At 40.0% G+C, this 14,015-nt stretch overlaps 1 protein-coding gene and 1 long non-coding RNA gene across 4 annotated transcripts in view; both read left to right on the top strand.

Moving 5' to 3' along the window:
• The window catches only part of LOC104103376 (8-hydroxygeraniol dehydrogenase-like), a 143,727-nt gene that overhangs the window by 14,346 nt on the left and 115,366 nt on the right, over window positions 1–14,015 (top strand). The window lies entirely within an intron of this gene.
• Window positions 3,733–7,245, top strand: LOC104093907 (uncharacterized). Its single transcript, XR_001968822.3, has 2 exons — window positions 3,733–6,510; window positions 6,588–7,245. It is a non-coding gene; the product is annotated as an uncharacterized lncRNA (long non-coding RNA).

The raw sequence follows: 14,015 nt of genomic DNA, 5'->3' as shown, positions 1-14,015 counted from the left end.
AAAATGACAAGTATATATTTAAAGTTATTGTAAGGTTTGGATCATCAATTCAGTCTATTGATCAGATGCTAAAAATCTTTTCCGAGGGGAAAAAATATATCCTACCGACAGTTTATATCCCGAATTTTAGTGGCTTAAGATATTGTCCTCAAGTGGTAGGGTCGACGCTGCATTTATTTTCTTTGACACATAGTTAAGTCGTTATAATAGTAGTTTCTTTGATTTGATTTTGATCATGTCTAGATTAATTAGCTTTTTCTTTAACTACAATTTTTTTCTCAAATTATTGTTTGTCACTTTTTATTTCTGATTGGTTTTGGAAGTATATTATCTATAATTTTTCCAACAGAGGAAGCCATTAGATAACAAGAAGTGAAGAAGAGTTGGAAAATGATTTCAAACAAAAGAATCATGCAAATAATTGATTGCATATCGCACAATTTTGACTTCAAAGAGTTGTGTAGAATTCAAAGTTGGCAACCCTAATTCAGAAACGTATATAAGATTTTAAGAGTATGGGTGTACTAATATCTTTATCAATATATGATTTAAAAATATAAATTTTTTTTACGATGACCCAAGTTAACGAGCAAACTCATTAATATTATTAGCATTATTAGCTAGTTTTCATACTTTGAAAACTATCACTAATAAAATCATTCCTTACCGTTTTGAATATTTTACGTTATATATAGCAAGATAAAAACTATTAAAAAATTTCCATCCATCCTATTACTATTACGTAAATCTTTTTATGTACTTCTATTTTCCTGTAGATACGTGATTTGCATTATTAGTGAAAACTTTCTTTTTAAAGAATAATTTTAGGTAGAGTAACTAAGAAGAAAATGAAACAATAAAGAAAAGAAGCATGCATGTTTTACTAAACATTATGAGGGAGCAAGTAGGAATTGAACACCGGGCCTTTGGGTTAAAGGTGGATGTATTGACCACTGAGCTAAAAGTGCCCACTTGAGCATGGGTTCACACATACTTATTTAAGAACAAAATCAAAAAATATAAGTGCTATACATAATTTAAGGAGGGAAGCATAGGTTCACGTGAATCCATCGCCCCCATATAGATCCGTCCCTGCTCTAATTAACTTATATAGAGGAATATAATCATCTTTTATTTTTTTTTTCCCTTTTTGATATATATTCGAATCCTATTTAAAAAATAGATCATATGATTACTTGTGTCACAATCCAAGCTCATGATACTATTATTCGATTTGATCCAATAGATTTCACGGACTTGTCCCCCGACTACGCCAACGTTAAGCTCAAAAGAGCATGTATCACGAGAATTTATGATATATCTTATAGAGCTTTTCACTTTCATCTTATTATTATGTGTTTGGTCAAACGCAATCATACACGAACCTCATCGACTACGACATAAGCCATGAATCCAAAGGCCTATATATACATAATATCCACGGCCAACCACTCCACCATCTTTCTATTTCCTACTGCAACTAATTACTACTCAATTTGTTGTGATATCTCTAAAAAACCAAAAGTTAAGAAAATGGCAAAATTATATGAGAATGAACAGCCAGTAAAGGCCTTTGGATGGGCAGCTAGAGATACTTCTGGTGTTCTTTCTCCTTTCAACTTTACAAGAAGGTATTATTTGATTCTTTTATCCTAAATTTGTTAGTTTTTTTTTTAGCTAAATTTATTCAGCTTCTCTGTTTTATGAGTGGTGTTATATGGTTTGGATTAATTATGGGTGCAGAGCCACGGGTGAAAAGGATGTGCAGTTCAAAGTTATGTATTGTGGAATTTGTCATTCTGATCTTCAGCAGCTCAAGAATGAATGGGGCAATAGCATATATCCAATGTACCTGGGTTAGTTTCCATTTTCTTACTTTTTAATTATTTATTTGCATTTGAATTTAAATTGTATACACTGACCTGTAAAAGATGTGTAATCTAACTTGTGATAACATGGTAATTAACATTTTTATCAGATTATTAATATTTATCGTATAGATTTATCTATTTTAGTGACGAGCTTCTGTGACGACTACTGTAGTCGCCACCAAAATTCTATATCGCCGGTTGGAGCGCCGTCCTGTGGCACATTATTTACTGGCAAACTAAGCCGCCACAAAATCTAAATTTCTTATTATTAGCTTTTGGCGGCGACTAAGCTCGCCACAAAAGGTAAACAAGTGCGTATAGACTTTTAGTCACTAAAAACCTTACTTTCCTATAGTCTATAGTTACATTATAATTGAACTATCGAGCAGATATTTTTGACGCATTGAAATTAAATTCTTGCAAAACATGTACTTTTCCTTTTGTTGCATCTTCTTATAATTGACGTGAGTTTCTACTTAAAATTAGGAGACAGTTTCATAAGTGGCCGAGGCGGCTCAACGGTATCCGGAGCCTAAAGCCAAACTTAAACGAGGGGCCCTAAATTTTTCATATTAATAAAATTTTATTTTGAGTTTTTTTTCCTTGATTTTTGAGATGTAATTTTTTTAATAATTTATTTATCTTAGATATTTTAACTAAGATTATATATATTTCTACTTTCTAGTGTTATTATTCAATTCTTTTAGAATTTCCTGATTTTCTAAAAGATTTTTGTTAAACTCTCACCAACTTCTTCTTCTCCTTGGATTCCATTCTCTTCTAGCTCAATTATATTAGTGATTTGTTTATCTACCATAAATTCTTCCTATTTTGGGGATTGTATTAAAGTTTAAATTCTTCTCTCTTTTTTTGATATTTTTAATATGCGGATTCATATATTTTTATTGACATATTAAAATTCTAATAAATTAAAAAATATAATACATATACTTACAAACAAAAGATATAAAAAAATAATTAAATTTAGATGCAAAGTAATTAGAAAAGCATAGAACAATTGAAGCTAGTTTAACAAATAGTCATAGATAACTTGATATTACTTTTGTTGTTTCAATATTTTTGGTGCAATACCGGGAAAGCTTAACAAAAAAGGAGCTCGCAATTGCTTTCTGCTGTCATATTTGACAGAATATCAGTGGACTTATAAGTCTAGAAAGGCTAAAAAGAATATAAAATATTAAGTAAAAATCAGTTTAAAGAGAAAGTAATAAAAGTAACGTGGGCCTTGTGATAATAATCATAATATATAAAGGAGGCAAAAAAATATATTTACACGTAATTCGCTATTCTTGTTCCCAAATTATCTCTATCGGTCCCATAATTTCCTTATTTATGAAAGATATACTTATATATATATATATATATATATATATATATATATATATATATATATATATATATATATATATTAAATATTTTAAAAAATAATTCATCAAATACAGATACAACTATTTAATACAGAAAAGTTTGGGTACAGTATCAGAAAATTTTGGGCCTCCTAGATGGGGCGTCAAGCAATTGCTTGATAAACGAAAGGAGCAGTGAAATAGTTACAAAATTAGCAACAAAGCAAGGTATCCGCAAATCTCGCTCACCCAGCCCAGCAAACCTTTCCTATTTAATTGATATTCAATAAAAGGGATCAGGTCCCATCTAGTTGCCTCTTTTATATGTATGTGCAAATTAACGATTTTAATTTATTATTATACGGCCTTAATAGTTGTCTACATTTATATGCATTAATCGTTCTTGTCTAAATTTATATGCATTATCCGTTATTGCATATCTAAATGATTGTGTTTACTTATATACATGGTATAATGTGTATTTAAATGTGATTTTAAAGAAATATAAATTTGTTTACCCTCAAAATCGGATAACAATTAAATTTATAAGTGATTTTAAGGATACATGGATAAAATTGATACAAAACGATAAATTAAATAGCAATTAAAATAAAATATGGTAAAGGATACTCGACCTCACGAATTGAACAATTTCAGGCGGTGAGTCAACCTTGAACAAAATGCACTTTTGATCAATGTCAAGACACAATTGAATAAGAACTTTAAAGAGAAAATAATAGTATATTGCTTATGAATGCGTGTAACAGTCTCTTTTACAAGTAATGAGACCCCCTTTTATATAATAGGAGAGTCATACTTTAGATACAATTCTATAAAAGATTCTCGCTGTAATACTCGACCGGTCACAGATATTTCGGTCTTCTGTTATTTCGGTCACCTGTTAGTTATACTGGCAATGTTTTCTCGAGCTCGTTCGAGGTTAGGGTCGATTTAGGGATCATGGACTCGATGTTCTCGAGGACGGGCATTCTAACCTCGGGGTCAATTTTTGATCCCTTATGTTTCGAGCCCGATCAATCATGTAGTAGACGAGCCCGATTTTGACTGCATACAGATAGTCCTCTCGTTTTTCGTCGAGTAAACAACGAGTAACTAAATGAGCTTCCGATTCTCACCTCGATACTCCGTGTCAGAAACGACAAAATGAACGAAATATCTCGTCAATCACGTCTCAATGGCATTAAATGCTTGTCAGTTGTTGGTCGACCACTCATGAATTTGAACTGTTGTTTGAAAGCTATAAATACCCCCTTCTTCATACATTCAAACTTTACTTCCAAACTTTCTACTCTTGCTTCTTAGAAATTTCTCTATTTTCCAGCACTCACACTTCTGATTTCTTAAGATCCTTGTGTGAAGAATTTCGTTTGTATCCACCCTAAATCACTAAGCGTACTGCTCTAACTTCCTCTTCTTCATCTTCCTTCCATCTTCAAAAAGAAATGGCGAAGACTTCAAAAATGGTTCCCCAAAAATAAACTACTTCTACCCGCCGGTGTAGAACCAGCGACGAAACCTCCTCTTAGCACATTCATTCCTGGCGGGTGCTTGGTGACCGTCGATTTTAAGGTTGAAAAACCTTCACTCGTACCGAGCCGAGGTGAGAAGGTCACGAGGTACATTTGCTTGATCACTGAAGAAATTCTCCCCTCGGTTAAAAAGGACTGCAACTGAGTCGGTAAAGACGTGGTGGTGTCCAGTTCCGATGAAGATATCACTACCCACGTTGAGGGATATTTAATTGTTTACACTTATCCGTTTACGATGGGCTCATTGGACCCGATAATTATCCATTTCTGCAATATGAGGTATGCCTCAGCCAGATTCAACCTTCGTTCTGGAGAATCGTCATCCTTCTCCGGTTCTTTATGAGCAAGATCGACGGAAGCTCGTTTACTGTCGACCACCTTATGCGCCTATACAGTCCCCGACTCTTTCGTGGTAGGGACTGATTAAACTTGCACGTCGGACTAGTAATGCCCCATTCTCGAGCATCGATGAAAATCGGGATCGAGGTTGGTTAGGCCGATTTGTGCGAGTGAGGACCTCGAACTTGATCCTAGCCGAGCACATGCCGTTCCCCGAGAAGTGGAATACAAAACGTAAGTAAAGTTTTGTTTTTCCCAGAATTTTACTTTTTACTCTCTTCTCCTTCATTCTTATCGATGTTTGATAGCTATGTAGCTGTTGCTCGGGACCCGAATGCAGTCCCTGGACTCAAAGAATGGGTCGAGGGCATTGTTGCACAAAAGCCATATTTCAAGCGCGCATGGAGCGAGCTCTCGAAGGACCGGTGGGAGGCCCGTTCTCATGGTGAGATCCCTCTCCTAAGTGAATAACACTTATTTTTCTTTTGTGCTATTGAGTTCTTATTCATTTCGTTTCCCTTTGCATGTCTTTCCAAGGATGTCGCAATAAGGCCTCCATCTGGCGATAAGGATTGCCCTGCCGAGTACCCTGCTCTAAGATGGGGTGAGAAGAAGAGAAAAAGGGGAGTTCTTCGAACTCGAAAAAGAAGAAAACAAGGAGAAGGCTGGTGCGTAAATCTAAGGATAGCACCAGCACTCGAGCACCCTCTTCGTACTCACTCCACCGACTGAGGGACGAGTCAGAAGAAGAAGAAGCTTCTGAACTGGTGGCCCGTATACGGTCAGGGTTCGAGGTTCAAGGGGCCTCTGAACAAATGCCAGGTGAAACTGAATTGCCTCGACTCAGAGCGACCGATGAGGAGGCCGTGGCCGAGGCTTCTGAACCAGGAGGAGGGGAGGCTGTTTTGCCCCAAATTTTGGGAGACCGATAAGAAGGATGTGGATAGTATCCCATAGGACACTCAGTGTGAAAGACCTTTCCGAGTCACTTTCGTTGACCGAGTCCATGTGCACCAAGGCCAAGATGTGGAAAGGACGCCCCAACAAGGGGTCAAAAAGGGCCGTAGACCCCTTTCACAACTTTTTTGATGGCTTAGACTCTACTGCCTCGGATTGGGTGATTTACCGGTGCATTAAAAGAGTTTGGGAATGAGTGGACCTTCCTCAAGTCCGAAACAAGTCAACCGATTTCGAGATCTGAGTGCGAATCCTGACCTGAAGCGTTCGGTTATTATGTCTATTCCGGAAGATGCCCGGGTTCTCTCTCCCTTCGTAGGGGTGGCCAGTTACCTTCTGTGCTTGGTCATCGAGGAAGATCAAGCCAGGATGAACGAGGTGGAAGCGCCCTGCCTGTTCAACGAAGCTCAACAGACGTTAATCTGGGTAACTTCAGATACCTCTTTTTAACTTGTACTTAGATTGATTTATATATGGTCATAACCTTTCCTTTATGTTTGTAGGCCTTGGTTCTTCATCACGAGACTTTTCTCCGATACCGGTAAGAGTTAAACCAGTATGAGGCCGAGATCTGAGGGCTCACTGAGAAGAGAGATGCTTACAAACTACTTAGTGAGCGATGCGAGGGGGAGGCTAGGATCCTCGGAGCTGAGCTAGAGGCGGCTTGGAAGGAACATGCCGACCTGGTGGAAAAGGTAAAAGGCTTTGAGGTCAGTGACGATGAGCTAAATTTGATAACTAACGCTCTGAATCTGCAGGTCCAACAAAATCTTGATCGGGTTGACCAACTTCGGGGCAGAGATGGAAGTGGTAAAGTCCGAGATCGAAGAATGGAAAAGAAAAATGGATCGCTTAGCCTCAGAAAAAGAGACTGCCCGGACACAATTGGCTTCGGTTGAGGTCTAGCTCCCAGCTGTGAAGGAAAAGGCCTTGGTGCAGGCCGAAAAGATTGAAGAGCTCCAGTCTCAGCTGAGTTCGGCTGTCTCTAATCAAGAAAATCAGGCCAAGGAGCTTGGGACTAGGCCACATAGGCTTTTTTGTTTTTTGCTTTTTGTATTACCTTTTTGTTGAGGCCTTTGGCCTCTGTAAATATTTGTGTCGAGGGAATTTCGGCCCTTGTAAACATCTTTCGATATGTATATATAAGTTTTTTTCCCTTCAGCAATCTCTGTATTTTTCCTTTGCTTTATTATTTATATTTGCAAAGATTTAAAATGCCTTAACATTAACTAGTTAGGCTATGCTCGAAGGTTCAAACAAGCCTTGCCTTCAATATTATTTTGTTTTTTAGGCATCGTAGGGGTTCTATGTGACCGAAAGTTTTCCCCAAATTACTTAATACTTTTTTAGATTATAGTTTGTCGAGGGTAGGTTTTAGAACCAGTTAGGAAATTTTAAGGTCTTTTTGTTTTTGCTACGGGTCTTCGAGCCGCTTTAATTTGGCCGTAGCCTTTATAGTTTGGGTGTTACCTAGTGGTCTTGTCACCCCAAATTATCCAGGCTTGCCTAGGATAACAGTCCCCAGTGGGATGGTCGTAGCCTTTAAAATTCGAGTGTTGCCTAACATCTTGTGCCCTCGAGTTTCGATGACTCGGTCGGAAGTACCCGAGTGAGTGATTGTTCGAACTCGGATTAAGGTGGCCTACGATCGGATGTAGAAAATTCCTTAAAAAATGCAAAGAAAATTTTAAGAGATAAGATATTTATACGCAAGGAAAAGGCTTCTTTTTATTCTTGTGCGTAATAGTTATACATACGTGCATGCTTTGTGTTAGGGCTCGAGCAGTCTATGCGGGCACAATTTATTTGACCGTTTGGACCTTATAATAAATCCTATCGATCGAGACCATTCAATCACGATGTTTCTTTCCTTGCTAAAGTCAATACCCGAGGGTAATGCCCCTAGTATTCGAGGTTGATCATAGAGAGAAGCCTCGGATGCTACTGATGCGATCTCTGACACCAATTTATGATCGGCCTTCAATTCTAAGTTAGCACGATCCAATGTTGCCTCGTTAAAAACCTTACCGGAAAACCCATTTGGGATAAAATCGGGCCATGGGAAAAAGAGTGCAACTCGTGCATTCAGACCTAAATTTTATATTGTTCCTTGCCGGTTACCTGTAAGTTTTAGTTAAAAATAAGTTAAAAGAATAACTGGGATCGTACCTTAGTAGTGATACCGCTGCAAGTGAGTTATGTTCCAATTGTTCGGTAGTTGCTCTCCGTTTATAGTTTCGAGTTTGTAGGATCCCTTTCCGGTGATCTAGATAATTTGGTATGACATTCCCAGTTCGGCCCCATCTTCCCTTCGTTTGGGTTTTGGGTGTTCAGTGTGACCTTCCTTAGTACTAAGTCCCCCATATTGAACTGTCGGAGGTCGGCCCTTCGATTGTAGTATCTCACGATCCGCTGCTTTTGGGCGGCCAACTGGACAAGGCCGGCTTCGCGCCTTTCATCCAATAGCACTAGGCTTGTACTCATGGCATTGTCATTCGATTCCTTGGTCGCATATCAAAATATAATACTTGGTTCTCCGACTTCGACCAGTATTAGAGCTTCAGTGCTGTAAACCAATGAGAACGGGGTGGAGCCAGTACTGGATTTCGAGGTCGTACGATATGCCCATAGGACTCCAGGTAGGATTTCCTTCCATTTTCCTTTAGCGTCGGTTAATCTCTTTTTGAGGTTTTGAAGTATGGTTTTGTTGGTCGATTTTGCTTGTCTGTTCCACTAAGGTGATAAGGTGTCGATAAAATCCTTTTGATCTTATGGTCTTCGAGAAACTTGGTCACTTTGCTGGCGATAAATTATTTCCCGTTATCGTACACAATTTCGGACGGCATTCCGAACCAGCATATGATGTGGTCCAAATGAAATCGACGACTTCCTTTTCTCTGACCTATGCCTGGGCTTCCACCCACTTAGAAAAGTAGTTAGTCATAAACAAAATAAATTGAGCCTTATTGGGTGCCCAAAGAAGAGGGCCAACGATGTTCATTACCTACTTCATGAACGACCATAGTGACAAGACCGAATGCAACTACTCCCTGGGTTGATGTATCATTGGAGCATGTCTTTGACATTCATCACATTTTCGTACGAAATCCTTCATGTCCTTTTCCATATTGATCCAGTAGTAGCCGACTCTGATTATTTTTTGTACAAATGATTCGGCGTCTGAATGATTTCCGCAGGTGCCCTCGTGAATTTTCCTCAAAACGTACTCGGTATCTCCCGGTCCCAAACATATCGGTAGTGGTCCATCGAACGTTCTTCTGAACAAAGTTCCATCTTTGGACAAGCTAAATCGGGCTGCTTTCGTACGTAGGGCCCTCGATTCTTTTGGATCTGAGGGCAGGTTTTCGGCCTTCAAATATTCTATATACTTGTTTCTCCAATCCCAAGTTAAGCTTGTAGAGTTTATCTCAGCCTGGCCTTCTTCCACTACCGATCTTATGAGTTTTACTACTGCTCCCTAATTGAGCTCGTCGTCCTCGACCTACGATCCTAAGTTAGCAAGTGCATCGACCTCGCTATTTTGATCCCAAGGTATGTGTTGCAAAATCCACTCCTTGAACCGATGTAATGTCACTTGCAACTTGTCCTGGTACCTTTGCATTCGTTCCTTTCTGACCTCGAAGTCCCAATAACTTGGTTCACCATGAGGAGGGAATCGCATTTAGCTTCGATCACCTCCGCCCCCAAGCTTTTGGCTAGTTCGAGACCTATAATCATGGCCTCATATTCGGCCTCGTTGTTAGTCAATTTCACATTTCTAATAGATTGTCTAACTACATTGGCTGTGGGTGGCTTCAATACGATGCTAAGTCCGGACCCTTTGCGTTCGAGGCACCGTCCATAAAGAGGGTTCAAATTCTCGAAGATGTCCCCGAGTATACCAACAACTCTTTTTCGACCTCGGGTACTAGGGCCGGCGTAAAGTTGGCCACGAAATCTGCCAAAATTTGAGATTTAATGGTTGTTCGGGGTCGATATTCAATATCGTACCCGCTGATTTCCACGGCCCATTTGGCCAAATGCCCCGAGAGCTCGGGTTTATGCATTATATTTCGCAAAGGGTAAATAGTTACAACACATATAGGATGACATTGAAAAAATGGTTTCAGCTTCCTAGAGGCACTTAGCAAAGCGAGTGCCAATTTTTCTAAGTTTGGGTACCTACTTTTGGCCTCACCCAAAGTCCTACTAATATAGTAAATTGGAAATTGCGTACCTTGCTCTTCCCGGACCAGGACTCCTTTTACCGCTATCTCTGTTACTGCCAAGTACATGTATAGTTGTTTGTTTGTCTTCGGTATGTGAAGCAACGGTGGGCTTGATAGATACCATTTGAGCTCCTCCAAGGCCCGCTGGCACTTCGGGGTCCATGAGAAGTTATTCTTCTTTTTCAACAGCGAGATGAATCACCCTAGGGCAGCTATGCGGTCGGTTAGTCTTCGCACGACCTTTACGTTGTCCAAATGCACATTTCTCCGGGTTCAGCTTCATATTGTACTTTTTCAACATACTGAAGGTTTCTTGCAAATGTTCTAAATGGTCGTCTGCTCACAGGGACTTAACCAACATATCGTCAATGTAGACTTCTATTGATTTTCCTATTTGTTCCTCGAACATCTGGTTTACTAGGCGTTGATAAGTAGAACCAATGTTTTTTAATCTGAATAGCACTAAGTTATAGCAATATGTGCCGTACTTAGTGATGAAGAAGGTTTTATCCTGATCATCCGGGTCCATTCATATGTGGTTGTACCCGGAATAGGCATCGAGAAAACTAAGGATCTTGTGGCCGACCGTGGCATCGATCATGTGATCGATGTTGGGCAAAAGGAAAGAGTCATTAGGACACGCCTTATTCAAATCATTATAGTCTACACACATTCTTAAGTCATTCCCCTTTTTAGGGACTACTACTATGTTTGCTAACTAATCTAGTTATTTCACTTCCCGGATTTGCCCTATTTTAAGGAGTTTAGATACCTCGTCCTTGATGAAAGCGTGCTTGACCTCGAACTGGGGTCTCCTCTTCTGCTTGACCGGGTGGAATTTTGGATCTAGGCTTAGCTTGTGAGTGGTTATCTTCGGTGGGATCCTTGTCATATCAAGATGGGGCCAAGCGAAATAATCTATGTTAGCTATAAAAAATTCAATGAGTTTTTTTTCTGATCTCGGGAGTTAACCCCGTGCCCAGGTATACCTTCCGATCGGGGAGATATTCGATCAATGTGACCTGTTCCAGCTACTCGACCGTTGATTTTGTAGCGTCGAAATCATCGGAGACTATAAAAGATCTTGGAACGCTGTAATCATCGTCTTCATCATTCCCTTGTGATTGGGTCATGGCCAGTATCGAATATTGCTATTTAGCCCCTTTCTTTGTATCTGAACTTGGTTCCTTTGATGTTGCGAGTGTTGATATCAGAATCACTTCTTCAATTGCAAACATTTCCTTTGCGAATGGTTGTTCCCTATAGATTATTTTAGTCCATCCCGGCGTTGGGAACTTTAACACTTGGTGAAGAGTCAAGGGCACTGCCCTCATGTTGTGAATCCATGGCCTCCCGGACAGGGTATTGTACCTCATGTCTCCTTCAATCACATAAAACTTGGTATCTTGGATGGTCCATGTGGCATTCACTGCTAATGTTATCTCTCCCTTAGTGATTTCACATGCCATGTTGCATACGTTGAGTACTCGGACTGCATGCATGATTTGATCTTGTAGGCCGAGATGTTATACGACCCTCGATCAGATAATGTTGGCTGAGCTACCTGGATCAATTAACACACACTTAACTCGAGATTTATTTATGAGTACAAATATTATCAGTGCATCATTTGTGGGGATGCACGATCCCATCTGTGCCCTCGTCGTTGAAAGACAAAGTTCCTTCTGGTATGTAATCTCGAGTCCATTTTTCCCTTGTGATGGATACTTTGGTGCGCTTCAACATTGGCCCTTGAGGAATATCGACCCCACCGAAGATCATGTTAATAACGTATTGAGGTTCTTCTTGTTCGGTCTGTTTATTAGAATCCCTGTTTTTGAAATGATTCTCGGCTCGGTCGCTTAGGAATTCTCTAAGATGCCCGTTGAATAACCGGGCTACCTCCTCCCTCAACTCCCGGTAATCCTCTGTTCTGTGGCCGTGAGTGCCATGATATTTGCATATCTTGTTTGGATCTCTTTGGTCTGGTCAGATTGTAGAGGTCGAGGCCATTTGGTGTCTTGGATGCATCCAATAGCTGATACGTTGGCAGCATCATCAACGCTAAATTTATATTCCGATAACCTTGGTGCTTCTTTAGGTCTGATAGGCCTGCCGAAACTGTTCTTGATCATGTGTCCTCGGCTTCTCTAGCCTCGATCATTTCTCCTTTCATTTCGCGTAGAACTTCGTCCGAAACTGCTGCTTCTTCAATCCCCATTATACGGCTGGTATCGATCACTGTTCGACCTTGGTTCACGATCTCTCTCTCTTGACTCTGTCGACGGGTCTAACAGGATAAACGGACCCTGAAGGAGTCCCTAGTTGATCTTGGACTCTGATTTTCGATTGATATCGGTTATGCACATAAGCCCAAATAATAATCGGATACTCTATCGGATCTGCTTCAATTGCCGTGAAGCCACCGAACTTTGAACATCGAGTCCTTGGGTGAAAGCTTGAATGGCCCAATCATCAACGAACGGTGGCAGGTCCATCCATTCCTTTTGAAGCCGGGACACGAACTCTCTTGATAGCCCCAGCGTGTGCTTTCATAAAAGAGTCTTCAAGAATAACAAATGAGTCAATAGAATTAGGAGGTAAGTTGTGATATCATATTATAGCTCCCTTTGACAGGGTCTCTCCGAATTTCTTCAGCAAGACAGACTCGATCTCATCATCCTCCAAGTTATTTCCTTTGATGGCGCATGTGTAGGAAGTGACATGCCCGTTTGGTTCAATCATTCCATTATAAGGAATCTCGGGCATGCAAAATTTTTTAGGGATCGGCTTTGGAGGCTCACTCGGAGGGAAAGGTTTTTGTACGAACTTCTTGGAATCCAAGCCTTTCAGTATCGGCGGTGCTCCCGTGATCTAGTCGACCCTGGAATTGTAGGTTTCCACCTTTTTGTCGTTTGCTTCACTTTTCTTCTCCCCTGATTCTATCTTTTTTGTCAGCTGCTCGAGCATTTTTATGATCTCGGGGCTGGTACCCGAATCATTTTCATTCGACCTCTTCGCGACCGGTTCTTCCCTACGGGTGATTTCTCGGGACGGATCGGGTTCAATTCTGCTCAGTGTGTGGCTTTGGTTCTGTAACTGAGCTGTCGCCGCCTGTTGAGCCTGTAACATTTCGAAGATCATCCGTTGATTGATCCCGTCTCCTCCATTATTTTGAGTATTCTGCGTTGTCGATCGGGCTCCACCACAGATGCTATTCTCGGGGTCAGTAGGCAGGTTTGTGTTGACAGCCACATGCGAGTTAGCGTCCAACGGGTCCGCAACTGGAATTCCGACGGGATCAACGAGCAGTACCTCATTACCGGGCGCTATGTTGTTATTTTCACTGTGGTGACCGGACTCATTGTCAACATGTAGGGGTGTTAATAGTGAGTTTGGCATTTTGAGCTTAAACCTGAAATCAGAGACACTACAAAGAACAAGTATAAGATAGTGTGTTAAGAAAATTTGTATCAAATAACCACTATTATCCTTAGCCCTACGGTGGACGCCAAACTGTTTACCCTCAAAATCAAATAACAATTGAATTTGTAAGTGGTTTTAAAAATACATGGATTAAATTTATACAAAGAGATAAATTAAATAGCAATTAAAATAAAACATGATAAAGTAAACTAGAACCACATGAATTGAACAGTTACAACCTTGGGTGGTGAGCCAACCTTGAACAAAATGCACTTT

The sequence above is a fragment of the Nicotiana tomentosiformis genome, chromosome 5 (assembly GCF_000390325.3).
Source record: "Nicotiana tomentosiformis chromosome 5, ASM39032v3, whole genome shotgun sequence".
Taxonomy (NCBI): Eukaryota; Viridiplantae; Streptophyta; class Magnoliopsida; order Solanales; family Solanaceae; genus Nicotiana; species Nicotiana tomentosiformis.
This window is presented reverse-complemented; position numbering and strand designations above follow the sequence as displayed.